The following is a 25,638-nucleotide window of genomic DNA, read 5'->3' on the forward strand; positions in this document are numbered from 1 at the left end:
AAAACACAAATGTGGAAACTGAGTCAAGTAAAGGTTCAGTAAAACTTATTATCATACAATTAGTAAGTAATAGACCTGTTGTTGAGACCCAGGGCTTCTGACTGCAAATATAGCACTTTTTCCATTATACCATGATGGATGTAGTTCTGTGTCTTGGAACCAAAAACCAACAAACAGGGTTAAAAACAAAGATTCAATCAAAATTAATAACCTAGGAGCAGAACCTAAAACCAAAACAAATAATTAGGATAAGTTATGACGACTCAAAAACCCTGAGTGTAAGACAATGAAACAGCTAAAATTACCAATTACATAGTAGTTTTGATACAATAAATAAACAACACTCAGTCAACAAATATTTATTAATCACTTGAATATAAGCACATCAAAGAGCAGTATGTGTATAAATATTTTTATACCCCTTCACCAAGTGCCAGTAGAAGAATGTTCCAGTTTGCAGGAGAAGCCATGGCAAATTAGCTGATGCTTTTTTTCTGGTACTCTTAATATTTGTTGCTTTTTTCTCCTTACATGTTTGGGAGAAGGGGAACTAACCTTCCCTCTTAATTGTGCCATACTTCAATCTGGAAGGAAGGGAAAAAGTTGTAAACAGAGAAAAGGGTAAAATAGGTGGAGCTACTTCACAACTCACTCTTACAGGCTGAAGAAAATATCTTTTGAAACCCACAGTTCATCCCCTCACCCCTGTCAGTTGCAAAACATTTTGAAGGTTACTCTTGTCCAATCAGTACCAATCAGACCAGCTAGAGATGTTTCTCGTGTCGTCTTAGCAATGGGCTAAAATAGATAATTGTTGTTCATATTTGATTCATATTTGTTCTTGAAGAGGACCAATGACATCAAAAGGATAAAGTTTTGACTTGCAAGTAAAGTGGATTTAAGTGAGGCAGAGCTGTGCAAAGTCATCAACTCCATTGTCTCTTCTAGTGTCATCAGAGTCCAGTGGCAATACTTAGGTCAAGACTGCCCCTTCCTACAAAGGATCACTTGGTATAATCTATCAAGTGTGTTAAAGAGACTCATCAGTCATATTGATCAGGAATTTTCTTGATTAACCCTGATACCTCTCTTGGTCTCTCTCTCTCCATCTCTCTCCCTCTCTGTCTCTCTTTCTCTCTGAGTCTACCTGTCTGTCTCTTTCTCACACACACACACAAACAAACTAACATACAATTTTCAGTGTCTCAGAAAGAGAAATTCTATATGGAATACATAAACTTAATTCCCTTATCCCACCCCCTTGCAATCTTTCCTGATTTCTCATAAAGTTACTAGGTTCTCTTTGCTCCAATATAATTCTTAAAGATTATTCTCTTCAGTGAGCTTTTGAGATTATTTTGCCATCTGGAAAACTCAGATTTTTAAGACATTCTTCTCCTCATTGGCTTTTTGAGCCTCTTTTGCCATTTGAATTAGTATATTTTTTAAGGTGTTATTTTCTTCAGTCAGGTTGTTGACTCACTTTTCATGATTTTCTTGCATGATTCCCATTTATCTTTCCAATTTTTCCTCTTCTCTTATTTGGTTTTTAAAATCCTTCTTAAGCTCCTCTATGGCCTGTAGCCAGTTCACATTTTTCTTGGAAGCTTTTAGTGTAGGAGTTCTGACTTCATTGTCTTCTTCCTGTTCCATGCTTTGATCTTTTTTGTCCCCAAAATAGGAATCTAAAGTTGGATTGTTGTGCTTGCTTTGCTTCCTTTGCTTGCTCATGTTGTCACTCAATTACTTGACTTTTGAGCTTTTTGCTGCAGTAGAACTCTGCTTCCTGAGAGGAGAGGTTTGTCCCAAATTGCTGGGGTTTTCTCAGTTGTTGGTGCTATTAGTTGGCTGCTCTGTGAAGCCTTTACAGGCTCTGGCACCTGGTCACACACCCCAGGACCTCTACCCTAGACAGCAATCCAGATCCAAGCAGTCTAAAGCAAGATTAATTACCCCCTCAGAATGGTTGCTTGGTCCCCCTACAATCTGCAGGCCAGGAGCTCTGAAGCGGTCATACTGCAGTGGAAGCTGCTGAACCTCAGCCACTTCTCCCTCTGGGGGCAGAGGCCAGACTACACTCCCAGACCCCCTGTTCCTAAAGTCTGAACTGACTTCTCACTTTGTCTTTGGTATTTGTGGGTTGATAATTCTGGAAACAACCACAGCTGCTGGTGATGCACTCTCCTGAAGTCCCTCCAGCTGTGGCTGGTTGGTGCCTCCCTGAAGCTAAAAGCTCAGGCTCACATGGGGCTGGGCTCTGCTCCCAGTGGGCTATGATGGACCCTTCCTGTCAGCCTGCTGGGCTGCCTTCAATGGGAGATTTGTTTCTTTTTGTCACTTTCTGTTTCTTTCTGTAGCCCTAAAGTTTGTTTAAAGTCATTTTTTATAGGTATTTGAGGTGGCTGTGGGGGGAGCACATGGAGTTTTCCTGCTTCTATGCCACAATCTTGGTTCCGCCCCCTTGCAAACTTACCTTAATCTATTTTGTTTGGTCTTTTTCTTTCTTGTGTAACTCTCCAATTCCCAGACTCTGCCATATTAATTGATTTAATTATTTTATTTCTTTTTTCTGTTCCTGGATTTTACAGTTACTTAATCTATCAGTTAACAGATAGCTGTAGATTATCTGCTATGTGCCCAGTGCTATACTAGATGCTGAAAGTGAAGACAATAAGGCATTGGGCCTATTGTCAGGAAGACAGCCTGAGCCACTTACTAGCTATAATATTACCTACCTTCAAGAGTTCTTATAAGGATCAAATGAGCTACTATTTGTAAAGTCCTTTGCAAACCTTAAAGTGCTCTATAAATGCTATCTTTTATTATCATAGAACAGAAAGCAACTGTTGTAACATAGGAAGGATATCAGCAGAGGAGACCTGTAATTCAACACAGACAATAGCCAAGAAATGAAACAGTAATAAAATCCATTTTTCAGCTATCTTGTTACTTTAATGGATCTGTGATCTCATTTATGTGAGTATGCTCCGCAGTGATGCAAATCTCAATACACTTGTGCCTTCTTGTGCTATGTAACTCTTATGAATGAATAAATACAAAAGCATGTCCTAAGCACTTACTATGTACCAAGTCCTGTACTAATACTTGGAGATATGGATACAAAAAGATAGGAAGTTTTTGTTCTCAAGGAAGAGAAGGGAAGAAGCATTTCTTAAGCATCTACTTCTGCATTAAAAGCCTTACAGATATCTAATTTGATCTTCTCAATATCCCTTGAGATAAGTGCTATTATTATCTTCATTTTACAGATGAGAAAACTGAGGGAGACAGATTTTAAGTGACTTGTCCTGGGTCACACAATTAGTAAGTATGGGAGGTTAGATTTGAGCTGAGGTCTTCCTGACTCCAGGTCCAGTGCTCTATCTAGTGCCCCATCTCACTACCTTAAGGAGCTAATACCTTGAGGGAGGCAACATATGCCTATTTAAACATACATGATACACACATGTCATTTATGTATCATATATTGTGTTCTAAGCTAGGTAGAAGTCTAATCATGTAATATAAGCTCAAGTTAATAGGAATCTGGACTGCTATTTGGTGATTTTGGAAATGGCAAGGAAAGAAGAAATAGTGGAGAAACTTCTTCAATGATGAAGTTTCTAACAGCCATCTTTTGAGTGTTTTTTTTTCTTCTTCTCTTGACTACAGTAGATGTCAGAAGACAGTTGGTTTGTTTTGTGATGAATCAGGAAAAGGGAAACAAAAACCTGAACGACCTACTATTTTTTCTCCTGTGGATTTTTTCCTTATCTACCTTAAAATAATGGGGGTGGATGTCCGGTTTTGGTAGCTAAATGTGGTTTGTAAGTGTTGATAGCTGTCCTGTGTTGGCAGAACTAGGTGAATGTGGGCCTGGGGAGAGGGAGGGTTCTTTGTAGGATAAAAGGGCCCATGTCAAACAGCAAACTGGGGATTTGAAGAAAGAGAAAAATTACTTCACTTGAATATTAGCAATCATCATGGATCAGGTATTGGATAGATTGTTCTCATGGAACTCAACACAAGTATTTTGAAAGGCCTAGCAAGCTTAAGATGCATTACTTGCTGAGTGAGGAGAATTAGACAGCAGTGTAATAAGAAGTATCTATGTGTGTATGGTTACATGCTTCAAAAATACAGCATATTATATTGGTACCTAGTAGACCAAATTGTAATTCATGTTTTGTAATTATTGTACCCTTTTAAAATAACCTCATACAAATACTTCCCGTCAATTGTTTGTCAACATCATGTGTATGGTAGAAGCAATATATAACAATCTTTTTTCCCTTTCCCCAAGCCCTCCTCATCTGCCATGGATAGGTAAGACTTGCTTTTCTGTCCCTGAAACTTGAATATGTCAGGAAGCTAAGACTCAAGCCACTGACATGGCTTCCTGGTTCCATAAAACAGCATAAAGGAGGCCAGCATAAGAGGAGTCAGTGACCTTCACACTTGTTACATTGCCATTCCTGTTATCACACCTTTCCCTTTTGATCATACATAATTCTATATAGAAATAATGGGCCTGAGTCTATCTGAACCAGTGCTGTATCTTTACTGAGTTTCCTTACCATGTTGGCTAAGATAACTTCCTTTTGTTAATTGTTAATGGGCTATGAGTATTTCATTTCACTCCAATCTCAAGTCTGAGTTATGAGACCAGATTGTGTCAAGGCTGGCCTATTACAATGTAATATCTAACTTTGTATTCCTTCCCCCCCCCCTTTTATATCCAGTTTATAGTCCTTACTAAATTTCCTTATAACAAAGGCAATTGTGAATGATGTATGTTTTTAAATTTTCTCAAATGTTGCAATATGTTCTGACATTGGAAGTTACACAAATCAACAAAATAAGTAGAGAAATAAGTCCAAACAAGAATTTAAAAAGAATTCTAACCATATAAGTCAGAAATGAATTTCTAAGTACCTTATCTACCTAATAGTAAATCATATTTTTATTAACCATGCCAAACTATTAATATACCTATATTCAGGTATTATATTCTCTGAGGTATTTAAAATGCATATAAAGCACAGAATTAAGTAAACTCAAATCAGCAAGGATTTATTATGTGTGTATCTGCTACATGCCAGACACTGTGTTAAGTGCTGGATTAGTGCATAGGTCTGCCCTGGATTTTGAAAGACAGGCACCTAACTAGCTATGTGACAAATTTAAGACTATTAGTCATAGATGATCAGTGGAGTTAGTTTACAGAACAGGATTTCTCTACACCAATTAAATCAGAAGTCTGAACCAATATACACTTATGCACAGATACTTGTGTGCTTTTTTAATGCCTATGAAGAAACAATTTGTGAGTTTATACATTGAAAGTCACTCAGTAGTATTGTTCAGAAGTATTTCTCCTCAGAATTAGGATATGTCAAAGAAAAGAATAAAATAAAAGTAGCATTTATAGCATTTCGTTGGTTGTGCAAAATCTGCAAATTCTCCTACATGCTCCAGCTATTTGAAATTAGTTAAAAGATAACCTGAAATCACTGTGAGTAGTGTGTGGAGTAGTTCTAGGTCTACAATATCCTTTTCTGTAGCTAAAATATGATGTCTCAGCTTCCTGTTGTTCTAAAACATTAATGTTATTGGAGGAGTTCACACTGAAGAGGGATTCCCTAAAGTTGGTAAGATTCTCCAGATTTCCTTACTTGTGCATGACATTGTGCTGGTGACATCAGATCGTTGTACATTTCACAGCCTCCTAGGCAAGATTCATAAGAGCACACAAAACTTATTTCTTGACTATCCATAGAGTAAAAACCAAGATAATAAGAAATGCCTCTTGTCTAGTAAAATGAAAAATCTATACAGCTTGTCCAAAAATAAATGCATGTGCGTGTATGTGTGTGTAAATACACAATACATATACTTTGCCATCTCCAGATCATTGCCTTGTCATGGCAGAAGGGCATATGTATCTCAATGAAAGTATGATCTATGCCATACAGGGGTACTCAAGAGGGATAGGTCTTGGAAGAGAGTTCTGAGAAAATATGATCCATTGGAGAAGGAAATGGAAAATCACGCCAATATCTGTGCCAAGAAAACCCCTCCAATATCTTTGCCAAGAAAATCCCATGGATAGCACTAAAATGATAAAAGAGATGACATCAGAAGATGAGCCCCTCAGGTTGGAAGTTGTCCAATACAATACTAGGGAAGAGCAGAGGACATCTACAAGTAGATCCAGTACTAACAAAGTGGCTGAGCCAAAGCGGAGAGGAAGCTCAGCTGCAGATGAGTCTGGTAACAAAATGAAAGTCCAATGTTGTAAACATCTATATTGCACAGGAACCTGGAATGTAAGAATATAAGAAGCCTCTTGAAGAGGGTGGAAAGGGAGAGTGTAAACGCTGTTTTGAAGTTTAACATAAAAAAGCAAAACCAAACCAAACCAAACGAAAACCCTAAGATCTTGGCAACTGGTCCCATCATTTCCCAGCAAATAGGAAGAGAAATGGAAGCAGTGTCGTATTTTATATTTCTGGGCTTAAAGATCACTGCAGATGGTGACTGCAGCCATGAAATTAAAAGACGCTTGCTCCTTGGAAGGAAAGCTATAGAAAATCTGGACAGTATGCTGAAAAGCAGAGACATCATCTTGCTGACAAAGGTCCATTATAGTCAAAGCTATGTTTTTTCCAGTGATAATGTATGACTGTGAGAGTTGGACTATAAGGAAAGCCGAGCCCCACAGAACTGATGTTTTAGAATTGTGGTGTGGATTCTCAAAATCCCTTGGCCAGCATGAAGATCAAATCAGTTAATAATTAAAGAAATTAAGCTATTAGGCTATATATTATTAGATAGCAAACTCATTAGTAAGAACTGATATATAGATTTAGAAATATTAATTATTAAATTAAATTAAATATGTAATTTAGGCTATTCACTGGAAGGTCAAATACTGAAGATGAAGCTTAAATACTTTGGCCACTTAATGAGAAGACAGGACTCATTGGAAAAGGCCCTGATGTTGGGAAAGATTGAAACCAAAAGGGAAAGGGGAGGGCAGAGGATGAGATGCATAGATAGTATTATACAAGCAATGAACATGAGCTTGAAAAGACTGGGAGATACTGGTAGACAGAAGGGCCTGGTATATTGTGGTCTACGGGATCACAAAGAGTTGGCCATGACTGAACAAGTGAAAGACAATAACTATTAGAAGAAATGGGCCCTCTGTATTGAACTTAAGGGAGGAAATGGATGAGTTCCTCCAGATGGGCAGGCATGGGTGGGTTTTTGCAAGGGAACATCCATTTCATTATGTGAGTATTTTGATGAAACAAGAACTAAAAATGAATCTAAACTCTAACTCTAAGCCCTGTAGATATGGATAATTATTAAATTCATATTGGGTAAAAAGGATGGTAACATGTGAAACTTATAAAGCTTCATTTGCTGATTCTATTGTTAATTCATGTCCAACCAAGGACCAATTAGTGTGAATAATGAATCTCCTAAAGTGATTGCATTATTTAAATTCACAGTGTCTATTTTTATTGGAACCAACTGGAACCAGCTACCATATTTTCCATAATTACAGCTTATGAATAGTATGTTTTTGAAAACATGTAACCTTTTCAGGGGATTCATAACTTTTACTAATCTTGCTGAGTTTTGATTAACTAAAGTTTTTGGAGAATGTATATTGGATTGATTATGCTTCCTGGTCAAAGGAGTATGAGGTGTTTTTATTTTTCAATCCTAAATGCTGAAAATCTTTCTAAATTGTATTAATCTGCCTTCCTGCTTTAGTAAATGGAGAGTAATGAGCATAATTTATCACTTCTTTTATGACTGAAGAATTGAAATGCTTCAGGTCATAGATACTTAGAATCTCAGAGGTCCTCTGATATAACACATACCTGAGTAAAGAATTCATTCTACAGCACCCTGGGTGAATAATCATTAAGGTTCTGTTTGAAGACTTCCAATGTATATTAACTCACTGACTCCTGAGAAATCTCATTCTATTTTGGTATAATTTTAATTAGAAAAAGTTTTTCTTTATAAATTGTTTTTTTTAACTACAACCCAATTTTCACTCTCAGGTTGGATTCCCTAGAATTCAGTTACTTGAGATTTGAGGTACTCTGTGAGTTTATAAAACCATTGTTATTCAGTCATTTCTCAATCGTGTCAGACTCTTCATGACTCTATTTGGGATTTTCTTGGCAAAGAAACTGGAGTGGTTGGCCATTTTCTTCTCCAGCTCATTCTACAGATGAGGAAACTGAAGCAAACAGGGCTAAGTGACTTACCCAGGGTCACACAGCTATTAAGTGTCTGAGGCAAGATTTGAACTCAGTAAGATGAATCTTCTGGATTCCAGGCCTGACAATCTATTCACTGTGCCACCTTGAAGCCCAGTCTATAAAATATCTAAATCTATATTTCACAGTTCTTACTAATGGGTTTACTGTCTAATAGTCAGCTAATTGACACAATAAGTTTAAAGTAAAGGGATTTTCTGGAATAGTCTAAACATAACATTTTCCTCGTAAACCTGGAGTACATTCTCCCACAAATGAATAGTGTTAGTAGGAAATTCACAAGTGGAGTTCACAAATGGAGAGGGACAATGGGAGGAAATATAAGTGACCAAGGCATGGACAAAGAGAAACAATTCATGCCATAGATATTTCAGAGCAGTAGGACCACTGATGTTTTCATACAATTTCTGCTGACCTTGATCTTGTAGCCTGTTAGAAGCTGTTCCACTAATGGTTGCTATGGTAGTGGATACCAATGCACAGCTTTACTGTAGTCATCATTCCCTCCAGCTTCAGGATTAGCTAATATTCTGGCAGAGGGTACTATTATATCTTGTCAGAAAGACTATAGTTCACCCCCTAAGACCAGCAAGAGTCTTGGCTCTGAGACTTGCCATTTCCCAAGCAGGATCCCAGCTCAAACCTCCAGACTTGTAGCTTCTCTTGGCTGGTCAACTCAACTCTATAGGTAGATTATTGCTTCACTGGATGCACTGGAAGCACATGTGCTTCTGTGGCAAGGCCCCATGGATAATTGGATGTGGAGAGAGAAGAGATAAATTCCTGTCCTTCTTATGTCTTATAAGTATTGTTGTAAAGCCTTCTTGCATGCACCTCATTCTTTCTCCAATTCACCCTCTACAAAGCTTCTAAGTAGATATCCAAAAGCTCAGGTCTGACTATATCACCACCCAGCTTAAAAAAACAAAAACAAACAAAAAAACACCAAAAAATCTCTATTGGCTCCTTACAAATTATTTCTAGGATAAATTACAAATTCTTCTGTTTGACATTGTATTTATACTCATCCTTTAAATTTGAAGTCATTGTTACCATATCCATGAAGCCTTCCTTTTCTTCCTGGTAAATAATTACTTTTTAGACTTCAAACAACATTGTGGTCTGGCCATCGCTAGTGTATGTATATTGGCAACTACACATGGTAATGGATGAATTCTTGGACTTTGCTTTAGGAAGATCTGAGTTCCAATATGGCTTCAGACTCTTACTAACTTACTAACCCTGGTTGTTACTTAACTGTTGTCTGCCTCAGTTTTCTAATCTGTAAAATGAAGATAATAATAGCATCTACCTCCTATATTTATAAGGATAAAATTAGATTTTATTTACAAAATGATTTGCAAACCTTAAAGTGTTATATAAATGCCTATTATTATTATTTTATTTTGTGTTTTAATTTTCTATATTTGTGCCTTATCCCCCTAATAATTGATCATCATGAGCTCTATGAGGTCAGGGATCATGCATACTGTATCTCAACTTTGTATCCCTTGCAGTGCCTAGAATAGTGCTTTGCACATAGAAGTTGCTTAATAAATATTAATTATATTATTTTTTGGCAGTCCACAAAGTCATGGACCTTTGTTCTCTTGATAATCAAGACTTAAAAATGTAGAAGGAGTAAAATTAGACTATTCTCCCTTTTCCCCTACTCTCATCTCTTCTTTTTGACTTTTCAAGGAGATATGATTTTTGCACTCGCTCATTAATTAAATTAAATTTGCCTAAAGACAAATAATTCTACCATGCCCTCTGAACCCAACTCCTACAATGATTTATAGTTTCTGTTTGGTTTAGGGGATGAGGTTACCTGTTGTATTTGGGTAGCTTTATATTTGGGTTCTTTCTCATGTCTTTCCCCATTCCAACTCATCTTCCACACAGCTACCAAGGTCTACCTTGTCTGCCCTTGCTCTCCCATATACAGCTCCAATTTTTTCCCCTCTAAACCTACAATGTATTCAGTTTTTATATATTCTATGCTTACTGTTATATTTGTATACCATTTCCACTATTAGATTGTAAGCTCCTTAAGGTCAGAGACTATTTATTTTTAGTCTTTGTGTCCCCACTGTTGAGCACAATGCCTGGCACATAGTGGGCACTTGTTGATTGAGTAAAGTCATAAAGAAGCAAATTTAGTTTTCATGTCAGGAAATATTTCTTAATAATGAGAATTGTCCAAAAGTAGGAAGATGGTCAGGTCCTCATCACTGGAGGTTTTCGAGTGAAGGCAGATTTTTTAAATGTCTTAGTGGGAATAACTTATGTACTTGGGTTACACTAGATAGTCTTCCTACTCTAGAATTCTATGAATCTTTAGTTTGTAAATGGTAACTGAATAAGAGGTGCAGCTAAAAGACTCAGTGGCTAGAGTGCTGGGCTTGGAGTTAGGAAGACCTGAGTTCAAATCTATATTCAGACATTTGCTAAACTGTGTGACCCTGGGAAAGTCACTTAACGTGGCTTGCCTCAGTTTCCTCATCTGTAAAATGAGCTGGAGGAGGAAATGTCAAGCTATTCCAGTATCTTTGCCAGGAAACACCATAATAGTATAGTCCATGGGGTAAAGAAGAGTTTGGACTCAACTGAATCAGTTGAGCAACAGCAACAACAAACTGAATAAGAGACTGAGGGAATTTTGTAGCTCGAAGGGATCCTGGAGGGATCATCTTTTCATATCATAGGACCATAGATTTATACCTAAAAGAGACCTTAGAGATTACCTAGTCCAATCCCCTAATGTTTTATTTTTTCTCTAATAAATTTTTATTATCTTTTTTTACATGACCAAAAACTTCCCAGTATCCCTCCCCTTTCCCCTTCCAGAGAACCATCTCACAAAACAAGTAATACTTTAGTAGCAAAAAAGAAAAAAAAACTCCTGATTTATATATATAAAATATGTTATATTTTATACAATAATATATGTTTATAATATATATGTTGTATAATTTATAATATATTAGATATGTTTAATATATAATTTATAATATATAAAAAGTCTAAGAATATGTGCAATGTACCCACTCTACAAAGGTGTGAGCTGGGGATATATATTTTTCATATCTATTCTTTGAGTCTTCATATTTTAGATGAAAAATCTGAGGGCCAGAGAGGTGAATTAACTTGTCCATGATCACACAAATGATGAGTAGTTGAGTCAGAACATTGAACTCCGATCTTCTTACTCTAAAAAGGCAATATTCTACTTCTACCAAGCTAGTTCAATGTCTTATTTTAAACATGAGGAAATAGAACTAGAAATGTGAGGCAACTTGCCCAAGGTGACACCATCTGACTAATAGTAGGGCATCTAGGTTTTTAAATGGATAGAGTGCAGACCAGGAGTTAGGGAGACTCATCTTCATGAATTCGAATCTGACCTCACACACTCACTAGCTGTGTGACCCTGGACAAGTCACTTAACCTTCATCTGTAAAATGAGTTGAAGAAGGAAATGGCAAAACACTCTATTACCTTTGCCAAGATAACCTGAAATGAAGGCACAAAAAGTCAAATATGACTGAAATGAATAAACAACAACAAGAACAAGACTAATGGGGAGCCTAGGATCTTGAAGCTAAATATGGCCTTCTAGGTCCTTGAGTGCATTCTTTTGACCGAGTCCAAGTTTTACAGAACAAATCATTTTATTAAGGGGATTTGTTCTATGAAGTTTGGATTCAGTCAAAGGGCCACACTTGAGGACCTAGAGGGCCACACCTAGCCTTGAGGCCACACATTCCTCATTCCTGTACTAGAAGCTCAATGTTCTGACCTCATCCCAACTTGCTGTCTAGTACTCTTTCTAACATCACCATTCTGCAAGGAATTAACCCAGCAGAGTGGGAGAATGAGAGACAGAACATTTCCTTGGTACTGTATGTTGATGCAGTGTGGCATGGTGGAAAGAATGCCGGCTTATGGAATCTGAGGACCAGGGTTCAGACTTTGCCCCTGGTCTTTTCACATTTTATCCCCTTATACTTACTCTTCTATCTAGTGACACTAGCCCCCTGATTGTTCCATAAACAAGACACTCCATCTCTTGACTGAGCATTCTCTCTGTCTGTCCTCCATGCCTGGAAATCTCTTTCCCCAGTCTGACTACTGATACACCTGGCTTCTTTAAATCCCACCTAAAATGCTATTTTTTATAGGAAATCTTCCACAGCCTTTCTTAATTCCAGTGCCTTTCCTCTGTTAATTATTTCCTATTTATCCTTTTAATTGCTTGCTTTGTATTTATTTGTTACCATGTTGTTCCCTTGCTCCCCAACCATTAGATTGTAAGCTCCTGGAGGGCAGTAATGGTCTTTTGCCTCTTTTTATATTTCCAGTGCTTAGCACAGTGCCTAGCACGTAGTAGGAGCTTAATAAATGTTTATTGATCAGTTAATTGATTGATTGGTGCTTACTGCCTGGGAAATCTTAGGAAAATCTCAAAATCTCCCTCGGCTTTAGTTTCTCATGTTTAAAATCAGGACTATGATATCTATGATCCTAAGAATATGGTTGATTACGGTGTCATGATGCTGAAGTGCTAGAATGAGACCCACTATCAGTGGGGTAGGGGGAATCAGTGTGATGGAAAGAACATCCAGAAAGAACTGGAATCAGGAAATACATATCCAGATCCTACCCCTGATGTTTACTACCTGAATGACCTTGGTCAACACACATCACCTCCACTGTCCTCAGCTTTTCATCTATAAAATGAGAGGGGTGATACAGTGGAAAGAGGACTGGCTTTGGGGTTTGAAGCCCCGAGTTTAAGTTCTGATTTAGCTACTTATTATCTCTTTGATTATAAGCAAGCTCATTAACTTCCCTGAGTTTCAGATTTCTCATCTGTAATATGAGAGTGATAGATTCCATGAGCTCCAAGTCCTCTTATATCTCTAGATCTGTAGTCCTATTACCAGAAGGCCTCAGAGGTCCCTTTCAACTCTTTGTCTATGATTTTAGAGGGCCTTCCAAAATCTCAATGGGTAAGACCAAAGACATTTCTCTATGTGTAACATTCCAAGGGGCCATTACTTTACAAACTTTAGTGACTAGTTTAGATCTTCTAGAAACAAGCATGCTTTACACCCTGAGTACTGCAAACATTTAGTCTTTTTACAGTTATGCATCATACCCAACTGTTTCATGCAGCTGACAGGCTAATCCTAATGCAAACAAATGTATGAACAGGAGGTGGTTGTGAAATAATATAATATATCCTAAAGGCAGTCATTTTCCCCCCTCATAGCAGCCAGCTGGGAGTTGTATGCCAGTATAATCTGAGGCTAGTAAAGCCTGAGGAAATAAAATAAAAGGAGTACTAACATTTGAAAGAACTTCCATCCCATTTTAGAAAGGCAGGGCATATTCTGCAACAGGGTGTTCATATGGGGCATTTTGCTTTTATTTCTGTTCTTTGGAGGCCCTTCAGCCAAGTTTCTTAGAAGTTGTAACATCATTTGTGTCTGTTTTCAATGGAGATATATTAATATGATTTCTTTTCTTCTCTCATAGTATTTTCTCAACTAGTTGCTACCCAACTTCCTTTATTAAACTAACTTTTCATCCTAAAGTCTCACTTCAGACCTGAAATCTACCTCAAACCTCTCTTGTTGATTGGATGGCTTCTCCAATTGGACCTTCCATTTAAGGGAGAATACCCAAACCAGTCATATCTCATTCTTGGCCAGACCGCCCTCCTGACTTCTTCTCTCATTTCTTTTTTTGGGGGGGTGTGATAGTAACGGCATTTAAAGATTCCCCTGTATTGGCTTGGTTTTTCAAATTGATTGTGTTAAAACCCAGAGCTTATTAATCCCACCTGTGGGATGGACTTGTTGATGTGAAAAGAGAGTCCTGAACTGGGAGGAGCTGGTGACATAGATTTGGAGAGACAAGAGAGAGGCAGAAGAACTTTTTTGAAGCAGCACCTCGTGGAGGCAGAGAGAGAGACTGAGAGAATTGCTGGGAGCCACTTTGAATTGCCCTGGACTTTTGAGACCTGCCCCCTGAGCTGCCAAGGACTGAGGAGACATGGCTGTTTTGCTGGTACTTTGTCTGTTTTGATGTTGTTTTGCCAGATTTGTCCACTGGTGAAAGACAGTCCTGTTGTTGAAGAAGTCCTGGAACCTGGCTTTTGGTTAAGAAGCCCTGAGACTGTCCTGCAGACAGAGAGTGAATACTGTCCACTGGTGAAGGACAGTGCTGTTGTTGCAGGGGTCTGGATACTGTCCTGAAGACAGAATGAATACTGTCCACTGGTGAAGGACAGTGCTGTTGTTGCAGGGGTCTGGGAACCTTTCTGTTGGTTCAGAAGCCCTGAAGAAGGATTTTCTTGTTGTATGTTTACAGAAATCCTGGGAGAGGGTTTTGCTAATGTGTTCAGGGGTTCTAGGACTGTTCTACAGACAGAGGATGAATTAATGAAGAGACTGGCAATGTATCTTGTGGCCTTGCTAAGCCTTGTCTCCCCAGGAACTAAGATTGCTGAGAACCTGCCTCGTGTCAAGATGAAGAAAAGACCTCCATTTGGGTATTAAGTGCTGTGCTTAAACTTGATGTAACTCTGGGGTAGATTCAATTGTGATCCAGGGGTGGGGAACTTTTGACCTTTTTGTGTTCTATGGTTGAACAAATGAATGTACTTTACTTATGTTTGGAAACTAATCTCCATTTGAGAAGAGGGGCTTTGTGGTGGACTAAATGAAGGTACAGCCTAGGGGTGGAGTAGTATTTAGAACTGGGACTTTGTAATTGATTGATTGATTGGAAGGTCCTGGGGTGGGGTAGTACTTGGAGATTATTTAATCACCCTTAGTAAATGCTGTATTTTGAATGATGTCATGTTTTGACCTTCTCTGTTCTTGGTTTGTCACTGAATAAAATGGAGAGCACCTATGCTGGTATTTTGAACCTTGGGAAGTTGCCTTTCCATGGCATTACATTACGGGGGTGGGGGGGGATAGTTTTTTCTTTCCCCCATCCCCCACCCTATTAGAATGTAAGTTCCTTGAAGTCAGGGACTATATATTTTTTCCCATTTATATCTATTTCCTTCCTCAATACAGTACCTAATACAGAGCAAACTATTATAAAAGCTTAATTGACCACCCTTTCCTCTCTGTCTTAATCTGTTCTTTGTTTAATTTCAGACCTACTCATAGAAATCTACTGCATAATTAGCAGTCTTTCTGCTAGTTAATGGAATTTCATTTTGAGTATGATAATAATAGAATTATCTATTATTAATAAGGTTTTGACATGAATACAACTATTAATAATAATTAATTAGTACCAATTATTATTGTTACATCAGCCAGAGACTAGGCTTTTCCTTCCTCCCCCTTTGTTAATAATTTTACCCTATCTGTGATTATATCAGTATATAAATCTGGTGAGGAACTCCCCTTTACCAATGTAGATCAAAAGTGACTGGCTGGGTGGTTCAGTTGATAGAGTGAAATTCTGCTTTAGACATTTACTGGCTGTGTAAGCCTGGGGAAGTCACTTGTCCTTTATCAGCCACAGATTCTTTTTTTTTTTTGCTTTTTGGAGGGGGAAAGACAGGACAATTGGAGTTAAGTGACTTGCCCAAGGTCAGACAGCTAGAAAGTGTTAAGTGTCTTAGACCACATTTGTACTCAGATCCTCCTGACTCAAGGGCCAGTGCTCTCTTCACTGCACCACCTAGCCACCCCCTTGAGATAATATTTAGGTATTGTAGCAGTGATAGTAGTATTTATGGTAGTAGTAGTATCAGCAGCAGCAGCGATGGTGGCAGCAGCAGTTCTATCAAGTACCTGCACAGCCAACTTAGCTTAGAAAATTACCTGGCCAATTGAGAAATTAAGTGGCTTATCCAAAGTCATACTTCCAGTGTGTGTCAGAGACTGGACTTGAACTTGGGCATTACTGACTGTAAAGCCAAGCACTTGCAGCTATCCAGAGGACTGCTGCTGTGAATAGCTCTAAAGTTCTGATCACATAGTATAGTGAACTCTCTATTTATTCAGCAGTAAACTAAAGCAAAACATTCACAGAAACCAGAGTACAGCATTCACAATGGTATAACAAAACAACTTATTAAAGTGGCCACATAGTTTTAAACAAAAGATATCATTCAGTAAGTCCTTAACTCAATCATCCTTAAGGGGTACAAGGTACAAAGTACAAAGTTCTCCCACCCCTAAGTCCATAGTAAATCAAGATCTTGTCAGTCAGCACTAAGTACCCAAGGAAAGATCTTTTCGTCTTTGCTTGAGGCTGGCTCCCAAAGTCCATGGTTCCTCTTCCATGATCCCAACTTTTGCCTGAATTCACCCAACTGTCAACTGGATTCACAGGCAGGCAGCTCTCAGCTCCTCATCCAACTCCCTATCCAGTTCCTTGCCCAGTTCCCATTCCATATTGAAGCTCCCAGTGTCCAGTCCACCTCAAGTTTCTGTTTCTGGGAAGACAAAGCTTAACAGAGTCAAAACACCACTCATGCACATTGCTCGCACCATCATCAATTCATTATCTGCCTGTGAAATCAACACAGACCCAGAAATAAGGTCTAATAAATCAACAGAAATCATCAGTATAGTCCCAGGACCTCTGAAGCCCTCCTCCAGTATTTCTATAAACAGAGAACAAGAAAGTCTTCTTTCAGGGCTTCTGAACCTGCAGTAAGGTCCCAGTATCTGTACAAAGTATCCAAACACAAATCAACAGAGACAAAACAGAACAGACAGAACAGACAACAGAGTCCTGGATACCACAAGTTTTCACCTTCTCAGCTCTGCTCTGTCCCGGTTTGTGCTCCTGTTTATATATGGTAGTTCTTAAACATTCTGTCTCTTTGTTGGTGTGTTTTAATAATTTTGAAACTAATCATCTGGGGACTTAAACCCCAGGATGATTGTTTAAATTCTTGAGGAGTTGTAGCAACCCCTAGAATGGTCCTTAGGAAACTATTGTTAAAGATGGAGTCTTTATTTTTTTATCTTCCCCCCCCCCAAAAGAATCTGGGATCCAACAAATCCAGTGACCTTAGCAGGGGGAGGGAAAGGTATGTCCTTGATCAATACTGTAGCAGTGGATGAGTTGGAGATCAAAGGAGAGGAAATGATGACTCAGTGCCACTTCCATCCTACTCAGTAGCTCTGGCATAAAGACTAAGTTAAGGGGAAAAATATGCTTTGGAGGCAGACTGGTGCCACTGGTACTACCATTAACTTCTAGGATATGGACAGATAGGTGGCCAACTAAGGAAGTATCAATTTTATTTTTAATTCTTCCTCAAGCAATAAGCAAAATATAATGACTTCTCATAAGATATCTTGTTACATTATTTAGTTGGAATCATACAGATATCTAAAAACACTTTTTGAGGGTCCTGCTCTCTGCTTGGTGATATTCCTCAGAAATGCCTTTGTTTTTAATACCATTGTGACAAATCAAGGCTGAATGATCAAGACCCTTGAGCACTTTTCCGAAGTTGGTTTTAAGAATCCTTTTACATACACAGATTTGTTCCCCCCCACCCCCACCCTGAGTGATTGGTTCAGTTGATGGAAAGCTAAATTCAGAAGATTACATTTGCTATCCAAAATGTCAAAACAGTGCCAGCTGCTTCTGCCATTCTTGCAACAGCTAACAAAAGCCTGCCTTCTAGAAAATCAGAATTCACTCAGTATGATATGCAAATGAGCAATGGGGCTCCTCCTTTTTTGTCTTTCTGACACCCAAGTTGACATGTCCCATTACTGATTCTTTCTGCATTTCCTCTCTAATATGAAGAGAAGCAACATGGAATAGCAGAGGCAGCGTTGGCCTTGGGAATCAGGACACTGGGGTTTGAATCTCTGTTTATCTATAGGCCATACTGGAAAGAAAACAGGATTTTCAATCTGAGGACCAACTCCATTTCCTATTTACCTGTCTGACCTTTGGGCCTCAAATTTGCTCAGACTCCTCCCTTTCACTTTTTACACCTTGGACCCAACCTACCTTTACTGCTTTATTCCCATCCACTTCTTTTCATGCACTTTTCCCTCCAGCATAATTAGGGTCTTGCTGTCTCTCTTATGCAATACTCTATCAAAGGACTGTCTCTGAGCCTTTTCCCAGGCTATTCCCTATTCCTGTAATTCACTGCCTCCTCATTCTACCGTGTTCCCCCGATAATAAGACACTGCCTTATTTTTTTTTTTGGACAGAAAAACACCAGAGGGCTTATTTTCAGGGGAGGGCTTATTTTAATGAACATTGACAGCAATTTTAATAAACAGGTAAATGTGAACAAAAAAATGTACCTTTATTCAATAATGATCATGTCATCTTCTTCAACAACATCGTCATAAGTGTCCATACCCTGAATTCCGTCCTGGATGTCTTGCGCCTCCATTTCCTTCAGAAGAAGTGGACCCAATCTGTCATGTCCAGCAATATAGCTCTCTTTAAATGAATATGTCTTGTCCAGATAACCTGCTCGTAGTGCCTAGGTGACACAGCTGTCAGTAATTTTATCCCATGACTTCTTCACCCAAGTCATGACTTCTTGCAGGCAGGGCTTCACAAAGTTTCCACGCTGATTTCTTTCCATTCTATTTTCAGTGTAGTCATTGGCTTCCATGCGCAAATGGTCCTTGAATGGCTTCTTTATTGCAATATCACAGGTCTGGAGATAGGCAGTCATTCCTGCAGGAATCATTACTTGATCTATTCTTCTCTCTGCAAGGAAGTTCTTCATTTCTTTAGCGCAGTGAGTGCTGGCTGAATCCCAGACTATCAGACCTCTTTGGTTACCTTGCATAACAAGTGGCAGCATTAAATCAACCCACTTTCTTATAACGGCTTGTGTACACCAGGCTTTTTCTGTTTCAAGAACATAAATGCCAGATACATGTTCAATAGTATCTTTCTTGCCCTTACTGATGATTAGAGGTGTGGCTTTCTTTCCATCCAAATGAATTGCCAAAACACAGGTGACCCGTGCACTTTCATAGCCAGTGGTGGGAATGTAGATTGACGTTGCACCCCTGTGATGAATTGTTGTTTGAGATCCTTGTCCCATAAACACTGCAGTTTCATCCATAGCAATCATATTGCAGGTTTGGTACTTGGAAATGTCGATCCTATCAATAAAGGACTTGAATACAAGTGCACGTTTAATAACTTCAGCATCTTCCAGCTTAAACAGTGTTGTTGATCTTCTTAGGGACAGTTCATACCTGTACCGTTGAAGGAAACCGTCCAACCAGTGTTGTGATGCTTTGAATCCTTCTGAGACCATTTCAAACTCTGGTGCCATTGAAAGGGCAAATGCTTGAATATCAGCCCTGTGCACAACCAAGGCCTTTGCTCTCCTGTCAGCAATCCATTCACCAATGAGGATCTCCAAGTCAGGATATAAGGGCTGCTGACCTGATCCAGACCTGCACTTTTTCCCTTTTCCCTCATCCACCTGTTGATTGAGGTTATTATAATCTGCTCTCCATTTTCTGACCATTTGAAGATCCAAAAGTTTTTCTTTACAGAAAACTGCAAGATTCTTGCCATGTGACTCCTCTACAATTGCTTTCTTATACTCAACAGTATAGCTCTTCCTTTTTGTACTCATGTCTGGGGGTCAAAACAGACAGAATAATAAAATTATGACCATCAGTCCTTCTTTTCACTCCATCATGCTCCCTGAGTTCTTCTTTTTTCCTCCATCATGCCCTTTTTATCCTCCATCATGCCCCCTCATTCCCGCTTACATACCGGGTTTTTATGTTGTCCTGCCTCAGCTCTCCTCCGCGGTACTGCTCTCAATGGCACCAGCAAGCAAATCACTGAGGAAGAACAGGATGACGCGCTCACTGCTGCAGCTCTGATTGGATGCAGCTCGGAGCTCAGCGTGCATTTCACCCGGGGGGGAGGGGAACGGTGCATACAGAGGGTACCGTAATATAGCGTGTAGCGCAGGGGATCACCTTCACTACAGTAGCAATCTCAATAGGGCTTATTTTCGGGGGAGGGCTTATTTTAGAGGAATCTTACACAGTAAGGGGAGGGCTTATTTTTGGGATAGGTCTTATTATCGGGGAAACACGGTAGCTCTTAGCATCACTAGTTTCCTTTAAATCTCATGTCAAAGAAATCTTCCATCATGAAGCTTTTTCTGATTCCTGTAGCCCCCCAAATTACCTTCTATATAATTTGCACATAAATGGTGCAGTAAACATGAATGGTGCACATAAAAGGGCATTGAATATGAGGTCAGAGGTCCTGGATGAAAATTATACCTCTGACACTTAATACCCATGTGACCTAGGACAAATGTAAGGAATATGTTAACCTTCCCAACCCACTAAAAATAAAAGCCTAGGAGAAGCTAAAAAAATTCTGGGATAGAAGTTGAGTCACTCTGTCAGAGTAACACCAGTACTAACAATCCACCTCCCTTTTCTTTTTTTTTTTAATGCTTTATTAACTTCTGATTTACATCATTCGTTTCTGCCAGATTTTGAGTTACAAATTTTCTCCCTGTTTTACCCCCACCCATCCCCCCAAAACAGCAGTCCCACAGGATATCCCCACCTCCAATCTGCTCTCTCTCATATTTTCTCCCATACTCGTTTCGACTTTTCCAGTGGATCTCTATGCCTCAGTGCCTGTATATCTTATTTCTTAATTACATGTAAGATGGTATTAATAATAGTATATATATATAAATATATATACATATACACACACACACACACATATATATATATATATATTTGAATATTTGATTTTAAAACTTTCAATTCCAGATTCATTCCCTTCCCCCCCTGCCACGCACCCCCACTGGGAAGACAAGCAGTTCAGTATAGGTTGTACACGTGTGGCTAATGCAAAACAATAATATAGTAGATATATTGTAAAAGACTGACTATATTTCCCTCCCTCCTATCCCACCTCCCACTTGTTCTATACTCTACTTTGATCTTGTCCCTTTTCAAAAGTGGGTGCTTCCAACTTCCCTCCCCCCAGCCTGCCCTCCCTTCCATCATCCCCCCTCTCATCCCCTTCCCCCCTATTCTCCTGGAGGGTGAGATCCCCTATTTAGTGTATATTTCCCTCCCTCCTCAAGCCAGATTCAATGGGAATCAGGTTGACCCATTCCCTTTTGCCTTCCTATTCTTCCCTTCCATTGTAACCATTTTCTCTTGCCTCTTCTGTATGAGATAGTTTGCCCCAATCTGTCTCTCCCCATCTCCTCTCATTATATTCCTCTCACCTCTTAATTTCACCTTTTAAGTATCATCCATTCCTGTTAAATTGGTCCTGTGCCCTCTATCTATGTATACCTGTAAACATATATACACACATTCACATATGTATTCATATGCCCACATACCCTCATATATATATATATATATATATATATATATATTTCTAATCTCTTCAACTACTGAGAAAAGTTTCATAAGTTACAATTATTGTTTTTCCATGTAGGAATGTTAATAGTTCAACTTTGATAAGTTTCTTATGATTTCTTTTCCCTGTTTACCTTCTCATGCTTCTTGTATCTGAATGTCAAATTTTCTATTCAATTCTGGTTTTTTTTTTTTCAGCAAGAATGCTTGAAAGTCCTGTATTCCACTGAATGACCATATTTTCCCCTGAAACATGATTCTCAGTTTTGCTGGGTAGGTGACTCTTGGTTTTAATCCCAGCTCCCTTGACCTCCGGAATATCACATTTCAAGCCCTTTAATCGCTCAGTGTAGAAGCTGCCAGATCCTGGGTTATCCTGATTGTGTTTCCACAATATTCAAATTGTTTCTTCCTGGCTGCTTGTAATATTCTCTCCTTAATCTGGGAATTCCAGAACCTGGCTATAATATTCCTAGAAGTTTTCTTTTTGGGATCTTTTTCAGGAGGTGATTGGTGGATTCTTTCGACCTCTATTTTGCCCTCTGTTTCTAAAACATCAGGGCAGTTTTCTTTGAGAACTTCCTGGAGGATGCTTTCTAGGTTCTTACTTTGGTCATGGCTTTCAGGTAGTCCAATAATTTTTAAATTATCTCTCCTGGATCTATTTTCCAGGTCAGTGGTTTTTTCCCATGAGATATTTCACATTGCCTTCTATTCTTTCATTTGTTTGGATCTGTTTAACAGAATCTTGATTTCTCATAAAGTCATTAGCTTCCATTTGCTCCAATCTAATTCTGAAGCAATAATTCTCCTAATTGAGCTTTTGAGATTCTTTTTCCATCTGGCAAATTCGACTTTTTAAGGCATTCTTCTCCTCATTGCCTTTTTGAGCCTCCTTTGCCATTTGAGTCAGTCTGTTTTTTAAGGTATTATTTTCTTCAGTCAGGCTGTTGACTCTCATTTCATAATTTTCTTGCATCGTTCTCATTTCTCTTCCCAATTTTTCCTCCACTTCCCTTATCTGCTTCTTAAGGTCCTCTATGGCCTGTAACTAGCTTGTATTTTCCTTTGAAGCTTTTGGTGCAGGAGTTCTGACTTCACTGTTTTCCTCCTGTTCCATGCCTTGCTCCTACTTGTCCCCAAAATAGGAGTGTAATGTTGGAATCTTCTGTCTGCTTTGTTTCCTTTGCCTGCTCATTTTGCCACTCAATTATTTGACTTTTGTGCTTTTTTGCCACAGTAGGACTCTGCCACCAGACAGGGGAGTTTTCATCCCAAACGCTGGGGTTTTCTCAGCTGCCAGAGGTATTAGATGGGTGCCCTCTCTGAGGTCTCCACACTCTCTGGAAAGCTGGACACACACCCCAGGACCTCCACCCTAGACTGCAATCCAGATCCAAGAAGGTTAAAACAAGAGCGATTACCCCTCAGACTGGTGCTTGGTCCCCCTACACTCTACAGGCAAGGAGCTGAAGCCGCCATGTGGCGCTGGCAGGCTGTGCCAGCATCTCAGCGGTTTCTCGCCCCAGCGGGTAAAAGCCACGCACTCCCACTTACTGGGTCCCAAAGTCCACACTGCATTGGCCTCTCACCTTGTCCTTCGCATCTGTGTATTGATAAATCTGGAAAAGGCCACAGCTGCTGCTGATCTGGAGTCCCTCTGGCTGGGTGGTCAGGCCCGCCCTGGGGTGTAGCCTTGGCATGGGGCTGGGCTTGGCTCCCAAAGCGCTGTGCTGGATTCCTGCCAGCCTGCCAGTCTGTCCTCACTGGGAGGTTAGCTTCTCTGTGTCATTTTGTGGTTTCTGCAGCTCCAAAGTTTGTTTAGAGTCCCCTTTTTTACATGGATTGGGGAGGGTGGAAGCTGGAGCTGTGGGAAGGTTGTGCTTCTACTCCACCATCTTGGCTCACAGTCCCACCTCCCTTTTCTTGATGAGAGGAAGTTTGACTATCAACTAGCCTCCAATTCTCCAATAATCTTACTTCTCCTTACTAGCATGAATGAACACTAGTCCCCAAGTCCAGGTTCCTCACTACCTGTCTCCAAAGCCTGGTCCTACTAGACAAAGATAAGAAGCCTATAAAAATCCACCAGGCTTTATTGTTTGGGTAGAGAGTGCCTGTAATGGTAATAGGAATTTGAAAATCTTCCCTGCCCCTTAATAGGCTTAGGTGAATTTGAGGACCTTTCCTGATTTGAAAATAAACTATGCCTTCTAATAGGCTGAATGTGGTCACATGGAGCCTTTGGTGGGAGGCTTGTTTTTCAGGAAGGCACAGCTTTTGTTATTTTGTAGTCAAGTGGTTCATGAAGGTTGTGATGTTCTCTGACCCTGGAGAAGGCTATTTATACCTCTAAGATGAGGTTTTGCTTTGGGGGCTCACTTTGGGAAGAGTTGTATGATTTGGCCAGATGAGACTCTGGGTAGCTGTAGAGCCCCCTGGCTTTGAAAATCCAGATGCTGGTGCTTCTCTCTCTGGTGACCAACTGTATGTATGTGATGGTCAGACAGCTAGAAACCCTGTCTGTTGGTCTGCTGAATTGTGTTATTTTCTCTGTCTGTATTTTTGTCTGCTTGTAATTTGTTTGTATTTTCTCTGAAGTTCAGGGTGCTGACTTTTTCCCCTGAACTAGGTAAATAATATGTTTGATTAAAGTAAGATTGTTAAGCCTTTTTGAGTTGCTTTTCTGTAGAAAAATAGATCAAAGAACCTGTGCTAGAAGCCATCCTGGGTATGCTAGGGTGCTTGTTACTACAGTACCTTAGGTGCATAATTTCTACCAGAGTTCCAAAGGTTCCCAATTCCACCTGGGGCCACTAGCAGACCTATTTCCATCATTGTCCCCCACTGTCTTTTATTTCATGAGTATCTCTCCTCAATAAAGCTGGCTTGCTTTACTGTCTTGTTGAGAGTTCCATGTTTCATTACATTAGACTATCTATATTCTGAAACTCACTGAGACTCTCTTAAGGCAACAAGCCACTTAACCTCCCAGGTTTTTACTTTCAACAACTGTAAAATGAGGGACCTGTGCTGAATAGCCTATGATAACCTTTTCTAAATCTATGAGTCTATATATTTACATAGTCTCCCTTATACTTTGAAAGCAGGGTCTATTTCTTTTTGTCTTTGTATCCCTGGTGCCTAGTATGTACCAGACACTTATTAAATGCTTATTGAATGATCTTTAAAATGAGTGTGTTAGATTGGTGAAATCTGTGGCCTCTTCTACATTGAAAACCTGTGGCTGGGTGATCTTGACCATTTCATTTAGTTGAGTTTCAACTTTCTTATTTGTAAAATGGGGATGTTCAAGCCCTGATTATTTTACAGTGGCTAACTTTTTAGAGCTTAGAAGGACCTCCAATCTCTATGCAAATCTATGGTTTATAAATTATTCTAGGAAAAGAATTCCCTTCCTATTCCATGGAGATAAACTCTAAAGTGAGATTGTTGTTTATAGATGAATTCATGAGTGTTTACTTTTCTCTAAAGCTCCCCACTTTTAGATACTCTTTCATATCTGGCTATTTATAGATTAAAACTCCAGTTAGAAGTGAATGGTCTTATCAGATCTCTTTAGCAACTGCTAATTTCCCTTTTAATAAGAAGGGTGAGGAGCAGAAGCAGGGCTTTCTGCAAACAACAGCCATGGTGGCATAGCAGCAATAGAAACCAGGAAGAGGAGGAGGTAAACTTGGAAGAACACCAAGGATAATGGGAACTATCTGAATTAATGAATTTTGATTTTGCAAATCAGAAGAGCATCCTATACTATCTTTCTTCATAGGGCAATTGACAGGGAGAAAGAACCAACAGCAAGAATAGGGGACTTATGTTACCTGAATGACTCCCTTTCTTTCTTTCTTTTTCTTTCTTTCTTTCTTTCTTTCTTTCTTTCTTTCTTTCTTTCTTTC

This window comes from Petaurus breviceps, unplaced genomic scaffold (genome assembly GCF_028583685.1).
Source record: "Petaurus breviceps papuanus isolate PSGF00001 unplaced genomic scaffold, PetGlider_PUasm1.0 90822, whole genome shotgun sequence".
Taxonomy (NCBI): Eukaryota; Metazoa; Chordata; class Mammalia; order Diprotodontia; family Petauridae; genus Petaurus; species Petaurus breviceps.